The sequence below is a fragment of the Macaca thibetana genome, chromosome 4 (assembly GCF_024542745.1).
Source record: "Macaca thibetana thibetana isolate TM-01 chromosome 4, ASM2454274v1, whole genome shotgun sequence".
Lineage (NCBI taxonomy): Eukaryota > Metazoa > Chordata > Mammalia > Primates > Cercopithecidae > Macaca > Macaca thibetana.
In genome coordinates this window covers 133,493,612-133,508,977 of record NC_065581.1, presented here as the reverse complement: position 1 = coordinate 133,508,977, position 15,366 = coordinate 133,493,612, and the positions used below count along the sequence as shown (strand labels likewise).

Sequence of the window (15,366 nt, the reverse complement as noted above, 5' to 3'; positions counted from 1 at the left end):
CCAACTAAAGAAAGATCTAATTAAAATATGTTTTTGCATCAAAGAGATTTGAGAATTAGAAACCAAGATAACCCTCAAAATGGAGCGTTCTTTGCCTATGTTAAATTTAGTTTGGATTGTGCCTTGGGATGTGTGTCTGTCTGTCTGTCTATCCGTCCATCCATGTATTTATCTGTCTTGCTCTGATTATTTACTGTTAGTCAGAGTCCAATTAGAAAAACAAAGCTCATATTCAGTAGCTTAGTCAAAAGAAATTAATATAGGAAACAAATGCCAAAAGTGTTAGAAGAGCTAATGGTCAAACAGGGAATGGTGGGGCCCTTAGGCAACCCTGAGAAGAGTAACAGAAGGAAGCCACTACCACCTGGAGAGCAGGAAGGGCAACAGAAAAAGGTGATGAAACCAGAGCTTGGGAGCTAGGACTTTGCTGTAGCAGCTGGGACCCTGGGGAGCTGCAGCCACTGCAGGGGTCCCACCTGGAGCAGGGAGGACAAGGTACATACATTCTGATTGCTCCCTTCCTCCCACCCTCCAATATTCTCTTTCCTGTTGACTTACCCTGGCCTGATGCTTGGAGTCTGGGAGCCTGGGAAACGTGGTAGTCAAACTTATTTCTCTGAGCTGGCAGATCAAAAGAAAGGCAGTAACACGACTTGGGTTTTTTGGGAAACAGACTATTAGATGGAAATGAGCATGCCTGGAATTTCACTGGAGTATGTTCTTGAGATCAGCACCTGTGAAAGGCAAGACGAGGAATTAGGGTTGTACAGAGAATGAATGTGAGCTGCAGTGCTCATTGGGTGTGATGCTCATTGGAGGCTCTGCACCTGTGGAAGGCAAGGCAGGAAAGTAGGGCTGTGCAGAGGGTGAAGGTGAGCTGCAGTGCTCAGTGGATGTGATGCTTATTGGAGGCTATGTCCACTCTACGGATCTTCTTAAACTAGTCTGAGACCCTCTAGAGTGGTCCAGGAGGGAGCAAGATGCCCCAGGAAGGAGGAGAGACTTTGGGCAAAGTAGCTGTCTTTAGCTGAGACACTCCCTATAGGGGACCACTCCCAGCAGCCAGAGGAGCAGTGGTGCCTTTATCTCTGAAGGGGAGTCGAGGCACCTGACCACAGTGTCCATCACAGGCAGGGAAAGGATGTGAAAGCACTGTCTGCACATTATTGATTTAAAAGAATCATACATGGATGAAATGTATAAAGTGAAAGTTCAGTTTGCCTTTTAAACTTAATTCTGTTTATGATTTACATATTTCCATGTCCCAGCCTGTAGATCTAGCTGAATTAAAATATGTATATTTTAGAAGATTTATTGATAAGAAAATATTTTTAAAATAGCATTACATGCAAAAAGATGAAACAAAAATTGCATATAGAATCATTTCTCAGTTATATACATATATGGGTTTGAGTGTGTAAATGCATTTAAAACAATAAAAAAAAAAAATAAGGCCAGGCTGAGTGGCTCACGCCTGTAATCCCAGAATTCTGGAAAACTGAGGTGGGTGGATTGCTTGAGCTCAGGAGTTCAAGACCAGCCTTGGCAACATGATGAAACCACCGTCTCTACCAAAAATACAGAAAATTGGCTGGGCATGGTGGCATGTGCCTGTAGTCCCAGCTACTTGAGAGGCTGAGGTGGGAGGATCACCTGCGCCTGGGAGGTGGAGGTTGCAGTGAGCCAAGATCACGCCACTGCACTCCAGTCTGGGTGACAGAGTGACAGCCCATCTCTCAAAAAAAAAAAAAAAAAAAAAAAAAAAAAAAAAAAAAAGAAAAAAAAAGAAAAAGAAAAATAGATCAAAAATTTAAAAAAATGAAATAGAAATTTTTTGGTAGAATAATATGGATTCATGCCTGTCTCTCTTTTCTCTTTTCTCTTTTTCCTTTCAATAAACATATTGTTTGAAACTAGTTTTAGAGTTACAGAAAAGCTGTGAGGCTTGTGCAGAGTTCCATATACTCCATACCCAATTCCTCTGTCATTAACATCTTACATTAGTAAGGTACATTTGTTACAGCTCATGAATCAACAGTGATACATGATTATTAACTAAAGTCCATACTTTATTCAGAATTACTTATTTTTTCCCTAATGTCTTTTTTTGTTTTTTTGTTCCAGTACCCCATCCAGGAATACCACATTACATTGAGTTGTCAGGTTTACTTAGGCTTTTCTTGGTGAAGCGCCTCAGACTTTCCTTGTTTTTGATGATCTTGACAGTTTTAAAGAGTATGAGTCATGTATTTTGTGGAATGTCCTTCAACTGGGATTTGTCTGATGTTTTTCTCATGATTATACTTGATTGATGTATTTTTGGGAAGCACATGACAGATGGTAAAATGCCATTCTTAACACATCATGTCGAGAGTATCTGCTATTAATACATCTTGTCATTGATGATGTTAACCTTGACTACCCAGCTGAGGTAGTCTTTTTCAGGTTTCTTTGCTGTAAATATACTCTTTTTTGTCCCTTTCCATACTGTACCTTTGGAAGGAAGTCACCTTAAAGGGTAGAGAGTTACATTCCACCTCCTTGATGGTGGAGTATCTGCATACATTATTTGGAATTGTTCTGAATTAGAAATTTGTTCTCCCCCTTATATTTATTTATTCAGTCTTTTTCAGTATGGAGTCATTAATGTCTATTTTATACTTTGAATTATAACCTGGTACTCTGTTTTCCATGTTTTTGCTCAACTTGTTCCAGCCATGGCCAATTGGCAGTTAATTTCTGTGACCCTTTGACGTGTGTGTGTTTGTATGTGTTTGGTACTTCCTTACTTTCTGCCCCTACAGGATGTTCCAGGCTTTTAGGTTCTCTTGACTTGTTTTTTGTTTTTTGTTTTTCCTACATAAAACTAGTGTGTATAATCAAAAGCCAATTTCTCCACCCTGAAAATTAGGAGTAGACTTACATAAACCATTGTGCCTGAACTCTGTGCATTTCCCAAAGGCGACATCACACCACCCATGCCTCCATTGCACCATATGTGTGGATTAGTTTTCAGACATCTCCCTTTCTCCAATGAAGTGATGAACAACCAGGTTATTACCTCAGTATGAAGCTGGCCAGATGTGCACTTTACCTTGGGAATGATTTAGGCATAAAATGTGGGAGAAGGAGAAAGGCAAGCATGCTTCCTCATGTGGGCAGGGAGCCATCTTGATTTGTGTGAACAACTTGATAAATTAATCTCTGTTCAGCACCTGGTCATCAGCTCTGTAGACTCAAAAATCTCTCATAGTTTTTGGTGTGTCAGGAGTCCCCAAAAGGCTTGATTGAACCTGTGTGAATCAGGGTCTCTCATGCAGCTGCAATTAGATGGTGACTTAGAGTTGGAACAGCAAGGGCTGGGCATTTGGGAGCTGGCCAGGCATCTTTCTCTCTCTTCATGCAGTCTTAGGGCCTCCTCATGTGGTCTCTATGCATGGAATGGTTGGGATTCCTCATAGCATGGTGGCCTCTGTGTAAGGGTAACTGCTTATGTGGAGGCTGAAGGCTTTAACAGCAAGTATTCCAGTGATGGATCTACATAACTTTAAAGGAATTGGATAGTATTTTGTGTTGTTTGGATTTACCACATTGTATTGTATTTGCTCCATTATTTATAAACAGAAATGTAGGTTATTTGCAAGTTTTTGCAGTTCCAAACACTGCTACAATAAATATCTCTGTGTGCATATCTTTGTGTGCTTATGTGAATATTTCTAGCAGATAATAGACATGGAATTGCAAGAGTGGTAAATGTGCACACTTTGAATTTAGATAGATTCATTGAAATGACCTTTTAGAAAGGAACTTACACTTCTGTGAAGACAGTGTGAAAGGGTCTATTTCTCCTCACGTGCTTGTCAGCACTGGTGATCATCAGTCTTTTTAATGTTTGTTCATTTTGTTGGGTAGAAAAGGGACTCATTGATTTTTAGTTCTTTGATTTTTTTAATGAAAGTGAATGTTTTATATTTTTATTAGCCATTTTCTTTAAATAGTTGGTTTATTACTTTTGGCATTTTTAAAAATTGGGGGTTTTTTTTCTACTTGATTTTTATACCCTATTGTCTATTGTCATATACCAAAAATGTCTTATCCTAGTTCCCCCATCCCAATGTGGTGGATTTTTTTTTTTTTTTTTTTGGCTTTACAGGAATTTTCAATTTTTATGAACTCAAATGTATCAACTTTTCCATTATAATTTTTGGATTTTGTGTCATACATGTAAAGCAAAATTGTAAAAATATTTGCTCATCTTTTCTTCTGGTGATTTTATTTTATACGTTTAAACACTTGCTCTATTTGCCATTTAATTTTGTTATCAAGCAAGAGATAGAAATTTTGTTTACTAAGCACTTTCCTCAAGATGTTTTTTCTCAATAGATTGCTTTTCTTTTCTTTTTTTTTTTTTTTTTTTTTTGAGACGGAGTCTCGCTCTGTCGCCCAAGCTGGAGTGCAGTGGCCGGATCTCAGCTCACTGCAAGCTCCGCCGCCCGAGTTTACGCCATTCTCCTGCCGCAGCCTCCCAAGTAGCTGGGACTACAGGCGCCCGCCACCTCGCCCGGCTAGGTTTTTTTTTTTTGTATTTTTTAGTAGAGACGGGGTTTCACCGTGTTAGCCAGGATGGTCTTGATCTCCTGACCTCGTGATCCGCCCGTCTCGGCCTCCCAAAGTGCTGGGATTACAGGCTTGAGCCACCGCGCCCAGCCAATAGATTGCTTTTCTTAAGATGCTGAAGTAAATCAGTACCATAGATAAAGAAAAGCCACAAAGCCAGCATTTTGCTACAGTGACAGTCCTACTGAAGACAGGAGACAGTTAAACCATTGGACCAAGAACAGAAGAATGGATATTTGATAATTCTGTGATTACTTCTGGGGGTTAACTATTTGTGAATCTAAATAGAAGTTCCAGTGGCTGGAGGTGTATCCGAGGAGGGACCCATTAGCCTTTTGAAGAGTGATTCTGCTGTGCAGTTGAAGTGTTTTCTGTCACTCTCCTTATTGATGAGATGCTTGTGTCTTAAGATTCAATGTCGGTCTACAAGTCATGGAGTGAAGGTGAACATCAAAGCTCAATGAAACCATTACTTTATACTGTGAGATGGATGTTTTATTCTTTGACCTTTAACTTCAGAGAGAAATGACCTGTGAAAGCACTTGGTGAGATATTAGTAAAGAAGGGATTTGCCCACTGAGGCAGAAGTTATAGGTGCTGGTTATATTTTCTTTGAAAATGTTTGGTACTTACTGAAACAAAAATGAATGAGCATGGTAGGAGAGGAGAATAATTGCCCTAGAAATATCAGCTGTCTAAAGGGCTTGCAGAAACCCAGGAAAGATTTCAAATATAAAGGGCCTGCTGCAGGTGAGTTTCTGACCACTTTTCTCCTTTAACTGGGGAAGTGAGGCTCCTGGGCTGGTGTTTCAGGAGCTTCTCAAGACAAGCTTCTCCTTCTAATAGCCTGTGTTCAACCAAGAATTTTATGCATGTACATATTTGAGGTAATAGTCTTTTTTTTTTTTTTTCCTGAGACAGAGTCTCACTCTGTCACCAATGCTGGAGTGCAGTGGCATGATCTAAGCCCACTGCAACCTCTGCCTCCTGGGTTCAAGCAGTTCTCCTGCCTCAGCCTCCTGAGTAGCTAGGATTACAGGTGTGTGCCACCACGTCTGGCTAATTTTTTTTTTAGTAGAGGCGGGGTTTCACCATGTTGGCCAGGCTGTTCTTGAACTCCTGACCTCCTGATCTACCCTCCTTGGCCTTCCAAAGAGCTGGAATTACAGGCATGAGTCATCGCGCCCAGCCGAGGTAATAGTCTTTAAGAGAAGAGGGTACAGGATGTAGGGTCAGGGTTTATCCAAATAAAGGTATAATTAGTTTCCAGAGAGAAGTAAATTTGTAGACATTTTACATTTATTAGGAACCACAGAAAATATTTAGTCCAACTCTTTATTTTTATTGGTAAAGGGACATAAATAATGTAACTTTCTCAAGATCACAAAGCTCCAAAAGTAATACATGTCTTAATTCAGATATGAAGCCATTGAGAGTTACTGGTCCCTTGTGATTATGGTCACAATTTCACCAAACTTAGTATTTTTAATTGAATATGGCTGGAATTTTAATGTATAATTTACTTACAGTTTAACTGGTAAAGTATGAGTCATTCCTGCTTTCTTAAGCCATTCTTTTAATTTGGTATTTCATTTTAACTTTTCCTTCTAATAAAAATTATTTTGTCAATTGTCATTACCAGCTCCCATGAGTTACTGATAGGAGTTTTCTTTGAGTCTGTTCTTCAAATACTTATTTATCAGGATAATTAATTAAAAAGAGAAATGATGTAATGATTCTTTGCTTAAATATCAGAGGTACTAAAATACCTTTCCTGGATTACTAATTTTAGTTTAGAGAAGAATCTGATAGTTTTATTTGCCCAAGATACTAGTCCAACCAAATCTATACTGTGTTTATCTAAAATAATTGTTTATTGTTATTTTTATTATTTTTTTCTTCAAATTCTATTTTAAATTCAGGGGTTCATGTGCAGAATGTGCAGGTTTGTTTCATAGGTGAACATGTGCCATGGTGGTTTGCTGCACAGATCATCCCATCACCCAGATATTAAGCCCAGCATCTATTAGCTATTCTTCCTGATGCTCTCCCTCCCCACACCCCTGACAGGCCCAGTGTGTGTTGTTCCCCCATGTATCCATGTGTTCTCATAATTTAAATAATTGTTTTGAGCTGCATTTTCTATTACCAGTGACTCCTAACATTATATTAGATTTAGGGTATTGTGTTCTATTTTTTTTTTTTTTTTTTGAAACGGAGTCTAACCCTGTCTCCCAGGCTGGAGTGTAGTGGCCTGATCTTGGCTCACTACAACCTCTGCCTCCCTGGTTCAAGCGATTCTCCTGCCTCAGCCTCCCGAGTAGCTGGGACTACAGGCGTCCACCACCACTCCCAGCTAATTTTTGTATTTTTAGTAGAGATGGTGTTTCACCATATTGGCCAGGCTGGTCTTGAACTCCTGACCTTGTGATCCGCCCACCTCGGCCTCCCAAAGTGCTGGGATTACAGGCGTGAGCCACCGTGCCTGGCCGGGGATTGTGTTCTTATCTTAATTTTTCATTTAAAGAAAGGTTAAAGGCCCAGAGCCCCTAAGTGACATATGGGGACCACTTAAGAATTTCTATTTCGTGTCATAATCGCAAAACTTCTCAACCTTCTCTGACTTTATTTCTCTTGTCTTCTGTTCTTTTAAAAGAAAGATGTGACAAAAAGCACAAAAGATCCCCAAAAAGAGTGTGTGGTTTTCTTTTTTTTTTTTTGAGACGGAGTTTTGTTCTTGCTGCCCAGGCTGGAGTGCAATGGCGTGATCTCAGCTTACTGCAACCTCTGCCTCCTGGGTTCAAGCGATTCTCCTGCCTCAGCCTCCCTAGTAGCTGGGATCACGGGCACCCGCCACCATGCCTGGTTAATTTTTTGTATTTTTAGTAGAGACAAGGTTTCACCATGTTGGTTAGGCTGGTCTTGAACTCCTAACCTCAGATGATCTGCCCGCCTCAGCCTCCCAGAGTGCTGGAATTACAGGAGTGAGACACCACGCCCAGCCGAGTGTGTTTTTTTATTTTTATTTTTTTATATGAATACTGTTCTCTTTATTCACAATAGGAATCCACTTAGATAAAATCTTATTGTTCTCTTTATTCACAATTAGAATCCACTTAGATAAAATCTATTAAACTCAGCCTGCTACCGGATTTTCCCCACTTACCAAATAATAAAAGAACTTGGCGTTTTTTTAAATGCACGAGATTCATGACAGTGACACAAATTAGAAGCAAGTACTGTTTGACATGATGGCATGCGTCCAGCAATTTCATTAATCATTATTGTAAAAAAATGGGTTGATGGTGGATTCTTGGAAAGTCAAACAAAATTGCTGTGATATGTCTTTGAACCATGTTTTTGTGGACTCCTGTCTTAACATTACTCATTTTCAAGCCGATATTCTTCCTTTTATGTTTGTGGAAAGTGCAGTACTGGCTGGCATCCATAGGGCAGAGATTCTTTTTATCCATAGAGGCAGGAATCCCTTTTTAGGGAAAGTGCTTGTGATCTTAGCTTGCTTAGAACTCACACGGGGAGGTCCTAGACGTGCTTTAGCAGTTGGACTTGAGCAGGTAGTGGCAAGTACTACCTTATGTGCGAATCTGTGCAGAGCCAAAGGAAACCAGTAGGGTTCCCCTCTGTTATGTTGCCATTAGCCTACTGATTGCTCCTTGTCAATCTTTACAAGCAGTGGTTTGGTAATAAATGGCCTTGTCCACCAAGAACCAGAGTGAGTTTTCTAGCTTATTTGGGGTTCCTGTTGTCATTGTGTGTGTGTGTAGTTTAATAAATTGCTTAAAAGTTTATAAAGACCAGACACGGTGGCTCATGCCTGTAATCCCAGCACTTTGGGAGGCTGAGGTGGGCGGATTGCCTGGGGTCAGGAGTTTGAAGCCAGACTGGCCAACATGGTGAAACCCCATCTCTACTAAAAATACAAAAATTAGCCGGGCATGGTGGCGCATGCCTGTAGTCCCAGCCACTCGGGAGGCTGAGGCAGGAGAATCATTTGAACCTGGGAGGCGGAGGTTGCAGTGAGCTCTTGCCACTGTATTCCAGCCTGGATGACAGGGTGAGACTCCGTCTCAAAAAAAAAAAAAAAACAAACAAACAAACAAACAAACAAAAGTTTATAAAATAACTCTTCCATTACTTCTTTACTACTTCCCCTTCCTTCTATCATTGTCATTTTCAACCTATGCTGGCTGTAAGTTGATAGATATTCCTATAATGATTTCTGTGAAACTTGAGACCTGTTAATGAGATAGTAAATATTACTATTCTCATAATTGCCAAGGCTGACGTGATTATGAGGATATAGGGCATTCTGCTCTAAGGCAATAATCATATTAGATGTTCCCAGGCATCATATAGTCAGGCATTAATATTTAATCTTTAGTGTCTTCTACCATGTCTCTTTTGAACCCGGGAGGCAGAGCTTGCAGTGAGCCGAGATCTGGCCACTGCACTCCAGCCTGGGCGGCAGAGCGAGACTCCGTCTCAAAAAAAAAAAAAAAAAAAAAAACAACAACAAAAAAAACATTGAGTTAATTTTATTCATACTGTTTTCTGTTACTATTTTCTATCTTGCCTTATTTCTTATTTTGAACACTATTTGAAGAGATGACAATTCAGGAACTCGTGAATGGCACCAATCTTTAGATTCATGTAGCTTATTGAATCTTAAGCAGAATAGATAAAATAAATATATGTTGACAACAGAATAACATTGTAGAACACAAAGTTGAAAATAAAAAAGTTTAAAGGTATTGGAGAAAATAAGATAGATTCACTTCAAATGTATGATATTCTGATGACTGGATTCTCAGTGGTGATGATTAAAGCATAAGGTAGTGTCATGATATCATCACTGTGCCAAAAGAAAATAATTGCCAAACTGGAATTTGTATATCCAGGAGAAATATCTTTCAAAAACATGAATAAACCAAAGACATGTACAGACTAACGAATACTGAGAGAGTCTGCCATCAGGAAAAATCTAAAAGGTGTACTTTAGGCTGATGATTACAGATGAAAGCCGAGAAAAAAAAATGCATAAAGAAAATTGTAAATATTTGGTAAGTTTAAATGAACTTGTAAAACAATGATGTCTTAAGGGGTTTACAAGTTAGAATAATAGTAATATTAAAAGAAAAGTCTGAAAAGCAGTAATCTAAGCATCCATATTAACAGTAAGAAAAAAATAAAAAACCAAACCCAGAACATTAAGCCTAGATATGGAAAGAAAGAAAAATAAGAGTAAGACCAGAAATTAATCAAATAACAGTAAGCATACAAAAGAGAAGATAAGATTACTCCTGGTTAGCCTGATTAAGCAAAAAACAGACAAAAATAGGGCGGCAGTACAAATAATATCAGGAATGAAAAAGAACATGAATAGAGGTGCTCCAGACATTGAAAGTATAACAAAGGGTTATTATAAACAACTTTATAACAATATGTTTGAAAATGTAGGTGAAATGAAAAATTACAAGAAAAAATACAACTCATCAAAATGACTCAAGAACAATTAGAAAATCTAAGTAATTCTGTAACCCATGAAGAGATTGAACCACAAATGAATAAACTTCTTACACAGATTTTTCTAGGCCCAGATACCTTTACCACTGAGTTCTTCTAAACCTCCAAGGAGAAGCGAACTCTAATCTTACCATCCTTACAGCCTAGTTTATGAAGTTAGCGTGGCCTTTCACCTGAAGATCTTTTTACTGTTGTTGTCCTGGAATTTTGCAAGGATGTGAATTGGTATGAGCTTTCTTCTATGATTTATTATTTTGGATATTAGGACTCTTTGATGTGAAGTTTTGTATATGTCTTTTTGAATCCCATTGAATATACTTAGTAAGATGTCTTTTTATTTCTAATTTTTTTCTCTTCCCCTCTCCCCTTTACCCTTCTGTGTTGATCTTAGACTTTTGTTGTAGGCTTACCTCAAATGACTGGTGAATCATGGTGGTTCATTTATATTTAAGAATGAGAGATTAGGTAGATTTCATAGAGCTTTGAGTATTCAGGCAGAATTTGTTTATTGGAGTTTGCTTAAGGTAAATAGGCAGAGAAGGAGCTTACTGTTATGCTGAGAACCCCTGAAATGCCAGAATGAGGAAGAGTTTACTCTGCGTCACTAATACCCATACTAGCCCTGTGGTTGTCCTGTGTACTGATTCCAAAAGTACATGGGTTTATTGGAGAAACTTTGGAAAATAAATATAAACACTAAGAAGATGACAAAATAACTTGTAAGCCCATCCATCAACTGTAGATTTATATATAACCAAAAATTGGGACCATATTACCCATTCTGTTTTACAATCTGTTCTTTGTACCCAATAATGTGTCATTTATCCATGTCAATTAAATATTCTTCTAAATCATCACTGTTAACGGCTGTATAACAGCCAGTTATATAAATGGTCTACATTTTCTTTAGCTATTTTCCTACTCTTGGACATTATGTGTATGTCTATTTTTTCTTATACATAGTACTATAATGTACAGTTAGATGTTTGTATCTAAATATTTGTACATGCTTTCTTAACCTTAGTATAAACTCCCAGAAGTGCAAATAATATGTTTTATGGCATTTGTTTTAGGATTTTTCACAGCTACTTGTACCCAAAATGCTTGGATCAGTCTAAGGCTGCAATATATTAAAAGTGCAGATAGATATGAATCTGTAGAAATCTCTAATATATTAATACAAATTGGTGTTTATATGGATTCTCTTTTCAGTAGCATGAGCTGCTTGGCCACTGTATACCTATAACTAAAATGTCTAGTACCATCATTTCCTGCAAAATAATATGTTGTATTTCTTCTCAGATTCCTTTCTCCTGCATGGTCTTCAGCTGCTGTTGAAAACAGATTACTGTAGAACTAAAACAAAAAGAGGAAAAATGTTAATGCACTGGTTTATGGCATTTAAGAAAGTAGGAACTAGGTTGTCCTACAGTTGACAAACATTGGTAAAGTTGTACTATCCCTTTGGAAGAACCTGTAGTGGGCCCAGTCCTTTCAGCGATTGGATATTTCTAGTGGGAACCACCATTTATTCAGTAACCCTGTGCCCCCATCACCAATCTAGGCATGTTTGGTACATTCCGCCGAAGGCTCCTGCCAACTTTGTGAGGTGGGTATTATCACCGCTTCATAGATTTAAAAATGAGGCTTAGTGAGGATTTGAAACATTCCCTACTTTCACAGCTGCTGGTTGTCTAGAAGTCAGAAGAATGCAAGCCGCCTGAGACCTCTGCAGTTCTTTTGTGCACAGGTGTATCTCTCGCACTAGATCAGTGCCTGAGATATAGTAGGTCTCAAGAAATATTTGTTCAATGCTGAATACATGAATCGAAAGGTGGGATTTGAACCAAAGTCATTTTGAACTTGAAGTTCTTTCTGCCAGACGGATGTCAATTTCTTCAGTTTTAGTGTTTCACTGAGAGATTGTGAGATTTGTCCCTATGTGATGTGCTTGTTCACTGCTGGATGTCTCTTTTCCTGATTTTCATGTGACTAGTTACGTTGTAAGTGGCTTCACATCAAGTTTCACTGCAGTTTGAGAGGATCTTCTTCAGATAAGTCTAGCGTAACTAAAATGATACTGAGTGCATAAGAGACCAAGCATGCATGAACAACTGCTTGAGTGGACTTAGGAACTTTTTTTAGAAGATTCTAACTTCTGCTTTGAGCTTTTGTAATGCTCAAAAGTTCTTCAGGAATGTATTGTCTTTGAGTCTCCCTTTGAATCTCTAGTAGAAGTTTCTTGGCACTGGATTTACTCAATAGGATCGAATCCCCATCTTCCAGCAAACGAAATCCCTGGAAGACTCCCAGCACCATGCTGGTCCGAATCCTCACAGTTCTTTTTCAGAAAACACGCAACTTTGGTCAAAGGTCAGAGGACTGATAGGCAATGTAGTCAGCTAATTCATTTCAAATGGCATTTTCATACCATCCGTCACATTGGAATACCACGTCCAGCAATCTACCATTTCCCCAAAAAAATTTTGTTTGTATATTTGTTGTAGGTATGCTTTATGTAAAGCAGACACAATGTCACTTAACAAACTGACTTTGTCAGCTTAGATGAGGAAAATTAGGGGATTTAAGATTTCTCCCCAATTATGTTTAATTAAATCACAGCTTGCTGATGTTCAGCTTAACGATTATTTGTTGAATGTTTACTTTGTGCAAGGCACCGTGCTAGACATGGAAAACACAGGACTGAGTAAATAAATCCATGCCTCTCGGGAACTCACAGTGTAGTCAGAGACAGACAAATCTTATGGAGCATGGTAAGAGCTGCAGTAACTAGGGGTGAGGAAAGACCTAGAGAAACACGGTGCTAGCATCTTCTGGGTGAAGAGGGGTCGGCAAGTCCAAGGCCTTATTTCCCACTGGACTCATAACATAGCCTTCCACAATGATCCAAAGGGATTGTTCTGGGATTTGGAAATCCAGTCCTGTCACTTTCATATTTCAGTGCCTGAACACACTCCACTGATCGCCCCCAGGCTGCCTCAGGACCCTTTTGTTCCCTCCCTTTTCCCTCCAGCCACTTCCCTTCCCACTCCTACCTGCCTCCTTTACACTCTGCCTGCCTATGTTCAAATCTTGCCATGGATGCTTATTAACCCCCGGTCCTTGGCAAGTTACTAACCTCTGTAGCTCACCTTCCTTAAACTGTGTTAATCATAATCTATCTTGTAATGTTATAGTGGGGAATAAATGATTTAATATAAAACTCTTAGAAAAGTGCCCGGCACGTAGGAATTACTAGAGAAGTGGCAGCCATGATTGTTATTGCTATTTTCTCCTTCCCAGGCTGGTGTTGTCTTCCCTACCTCTGTGGCTTTGCACGAAGCACCAGCGTATATGGTCACCACTATGTCATTTCTTAGGTTGTTTCTAACTATGTCATAGTCATCAGCCTATAGCATCATTCCAAAGTTGTTGTTGCCTTTATTAGATTTATAAACTCTGACATTAGGACTTTACCACAAATTTTTTTTTTTTTTTTTTTGGTATTTCCTCACAGAATCTAAATACATTGCATCTTGCAGATACTCAAACCTTTGTTTACTGATAGAGGGAAAGGTCCCTTTTTCTCCAAATCTCTTTCTGTAAAGCCTTTTGAAACCCTTTTCTTCTTTTCTGTTCTCCACTGTGTTGTTAGTGTGTTAGCATTTTTTACATGTTTCTACCAAAGTCCATTGCAATCATTTATTTTAATGCTCCCCGCACCCAACTTCTTTGTTTCTCTGTAAGGGTAGGAGTTGTTTTCTTTGTATCTCTGGTCTTTAGTACCGGGACTGCACACTGTAGACACTCATATTTCAATGAATGCCCGATACAGAAAGAATAATACACATAATATTAATGCCATTGTATTTGAGGGAATCGGTGAGGAAAAAAAATTTTTTTTTGAGTATTTCTTTTGACTCACTAAATGTCTAAGAACTAGTGATTTAGTTAACTAAAGAAGCAGGAAACTCCAAATATTCCAAAAACTTTGCTTTTACTTTCTGTCTCCCAGTTTCTTGTTTTCTAAGATAAGATGTTTTTCTATGGCTTCTTAGAAAATATTAAAATTTGAAAAATACCTAAATTGTTATGGAGATTAAAATGGATGGTAGATCATGACATTGATGAATTCAACTACTTTGACAAGAAAATTCAAACTAAATTAGATTTCACAGCTCTGAAAACTGTTGAAGGGGAGTTTCCTACTAAAAATCATTCTGATTAGGTGTTTTGCAACAGCGTAGTAGATATTCTGAATTTCCTCTTTTATGGATGTGACTGTAAATGAGAAATGATCGTTTCTATCATCATACTTTTGTTTCAGTTCTATGCTATGCCTCATCTTATAAAAGATAAATCAAGAACTTCTTTTTAACAATGAAGAGGGGATTTTTAAAAGTCAGCATGTGTCTTCAGCTACTTAACAAAAGGATAAAGGGCTGTGTATAAACCATGTGTATTTTAAACCAATGATTACCGTTGAAATGCTTGCTTACCACCTAGTCTTTCCACAGTAGTTTTCCTGTCTATCTAGTTCTCCTACTCAAATACCCATATCCAATTGGTCCTGCCCCTTTCAGCCATTCCACCCATGCCTTAATTCTCTTATCCCCTTTTGTATTCTGTTTTCGCCACCTTTCCCTCTCCCAGGGCATATCATCTTTTTTTTTTCCCCCCCATTTTCCCGCTTCTACTCCTAGAATTTCAAGCCATTCAAGTTTGTTATATTCCATGATTTCAGATTAAGCTGGGCTCCCAGAGCTTGAGGGTCTTTTTACTCTTTCCTCGTTGACTTAGTCTTCATTGTCCCCACTGGTTTATTGCCATCTTTCACATGGGATGCCCTAAGCCCTCTCTATTCCTTCCACACTCCCACCCAGATGCTTCTTACTTGACCAAGAAGATTGAAGAGGTTCATCATCAGCTGTTTCTAGCTCCTATTGCTATACCTTAGTTTGTTTTGTGTGTGTATGTGGTGGGTTTTTTCTTGCATGTGTTTCTTAAACTTAAAATGTTTATCTTTTTAAAGATATCTTCCTTAAAATGAGCTTAGATTGTTCCTAATTTTTTTGTTTGTTTTATGAATATAGTTTTGAAATAAACACCCTTGGACAACTATTTTGGCCATTTGTGAGAGTACAGTTAGCACTAGCTTTGCATGATTCTCTGCATGCACAATTTCAGTTACTATAGTTTAATTAA

General features: G+C 38.5%; 1 protein-coding gene across 1 annotated transcript in view; it reads left to right on the top strand.

The window, feature by feature from the left end:
* ENPP1 (ectonucleotide pyrophosphatase/phosphodiesterase 1) overlaps positions 1-15,366 on the top strand; it is an 85,642-nt gene that overhangs the window by 21,477 nt on the left and 48,799 nt on the right. The window lies entirely within an intron of this gene.